This window comes from Alosa alosa, chromosome 13 (genome assembly GCF_017589495.1).
Source record: "Alosa alosa isolate M-15738 ecotype Scorff River chromosome 13, AALO_Geno_1.1, whole genome shotgun sequence".
Lineage (NCBI taxonomy): Eukaryota > Metazoa > Chordata > Actinopteri > Clupeiformes > Clupeidae > Alosa > Alosa alosa.
The window spans coordinates 9,117,208-9,119,707 of NC_063201.1; the positions used below are offsets into that span (position 1 = coordinate 9,117,208).

A 2,500-nucleotide genomic window follows, 5' to 3' on the forward strand; every position below is an offset into this window, starting at 1 on the left:
AATAAAACTGACTTGACTTGACATAATTCGCAAAAGTAATATAACATTGTAATATCCTGCAAACCTTTGACAGGCACTACAACAAACACAAAAACAAATAATGTCAGGAACTGGGATTATTTGTTGACAAAAAAGGTTTTCCTAACCTCCTACAAGTGTAGGTTAATATTCTTATCTTGAAAAAAAGGCTTTCTGTAAAGCTTTCATAACTGGTGGTAAGCATCACAACATGAATAGAATGGGACTCTATACAAAGCTATACAAAGATCCCTTAATCAGACAATTATCCCTGCGACTTCCACACCTTTGACCACTCCAGTCTGGGAGTGTGATAATCAGTGTGGCTCTGGGCTGAGGGCTGTTCATCTGGAGAGGGACTCTGGGGCCACGAGTCCAAGGAAGGAATATGGAGATCAAACAGGCAGAATGGCTCTGGTGCTAATAAAAGCATACGCACACACCCAGCAGACTTCAAAGTGCAACATGCTGCAGTGCTGACTGTGTTGAGTCCTGTTGGGTCACTTTGGGTTTGCCTGCACAATGTTGCACTGCTAGGCATACATCAACTACTGTCCACCATCAACTAGCATGTAGGCTACATTCTGCTTCTAGAGCCATATGTGGATATATGGGGTTCGGATAAACAAAACGTAAACAAAGCAGCGCTACTTTACTGTTTTCGCACTACCCTTGCTCAAGACTGTGGGCAATATATCTACTTCTAATCAGGAATATGGTTGGTCACAAGTGACCCTGAAATTGTCAGTCTTGGGCCTTCTGGTTGTGAAAGAAAGAAAGAAAGAAAGAAAGAAAGAAAAAAGAAAGAAAGAAAGAGAAAATAAGGTGGCATTTTGTTATTAGATGGTCATCCAAAGGCAAAACGCCTACTACCAGAATTATATCTCCTTGTGGGAATATCTGATGATTACACTGTGCTTCTTAGCAACAAGTAGGCAATCAAAACCGCCGTTTAGAGCAACCCCTTTTCCCGGCGGCTCATATGCCGTAAACTAGTCGTGTTGGGGGAGCAGTGCACACGGCACTGATTGGAGTTACAAATGCTGATAGAGCAGCCAGTCGTTATCACCAAGCAGCCAGAGAAACATTGCCAAAGTGCGGCCCTTTTTAACTCAACAAGATGCAGAAAAACGTAATTCATGCCTTTATCACTAGCAGGTTAGACTATTGCAATGCACTTTTCACTGGTCTTCCCAAAAAACATATAAAGAAATTGGCACTCATACAGAACTCTGCGGCTAGACTTTTAACTAAGACTAAGAAGAGAGAACACATCACCCCTGTGTTGACTGAATTGCACTGGCTCCCTGTTTCCTATAGAATTGATTTTAAGGTTATGTTAATAACTTACAAAGCTCTGAATGGCATAGCACCTTCATATATCTCTGAGCTTTTAATATCTTATCAACCACAAAGGAAACTTAGATCATCCAATTCTAATCTTTTAATTGTACCCAAAGTGGTCCACAAGCAAAGTGGAGAAGCTGCTTTTATCCATTAAGCCCCAAAACTATGGAACACCCTGCCTCTGTTCATCAAGCAGGCGAGTTCAGTAAATATTTTTTAAAAAAGATCTGAAAACATACCTGTATAAGAAAGCCTTTAGTTAACTCATCTTATCTTGTAGACTACTTTTCAGACTATTCTACATCTGCTGCCATTGGAGGGCGCAGCCAGCCAGAAGCAGATGGGCTCCCCCTATTAAGTCAGGTTCTGCTTAAGGTTTCTTCCTGGAATATGGGAGTTTTTCCTTGCCACAGTTGCCATATGGCGTGCTTGTGAGGGGTAAAGGGTTAAGGCTGCCAGTCTTAAATGTCTGTATAAAGTCAAATAATTACGACATGCTAGGGCTGGCTGCTTGGAGTCCGCATCAACAGGGCCTAAGCATTTGTTAGCCTAAGCATTTGTCAGCAAAGCCTCTTTATATATCCATAGTAGTATAATAGTATTTCTGATATGTTGCTGATTGGATTATAAACAGCCACAGCAATGAAGAAAAGTGAAAGTGATTGATAATGACTGACTGACTCTATTATTGTGTTACATGCTCCAAATGTAAAGCACTTTGAGCTGCATTCTAGGTGCTATACAAATAAAGCTTATTATTATATTATTATTATTATTATTATAGAGCTCGTCAGCCTGTCCACTGTGAAGGAGAGCGGCAGGAGCCTGCCATAGAATATGCTCTTCTGCCTGGGGAGTGTGCTAAAGAGGAGAGAACTGGGTAGAGGGGAGGAGAGCAGAGGAGAGGAGGGGAGAGGAGAGGAGGGGAGAAGGAGGGGAGATGAGAGGAGGGGAGAAGAGAGAAGAGGGGAGGGGAGAGGAGGGGAGAGGAGAGGAGAGGAGGAGAGAGGAGGAGAGAGGAGAGGAGAAAAGGGGAGAGGAGAGCTGTGAAAGAGAAGCCTCTCTTCATTACCTCACAGCTCCTCACTACGCTTTACCAAGGGGTCTACTCACATGGCAACCAAACGGCACATCA

The 2,500-nt window shown here is 42.7% G+C and overlaps 1 protein-coding gene across 2 annotated transcripts in view; it reads right to left on the reverse strand.

Annotated features, from left to right (window-relative positions):
* Nucleotides 1-2,500, reverse strand: part of lars2 (leucyl-tRNA synthetase 2, mitochondrial) — a 79,982-nt gene that overhangs the window by 50,870 nt on the left and 26,612 nt on the right. The gene's annotated exons all lie outside the window — the stretch shown is intronic.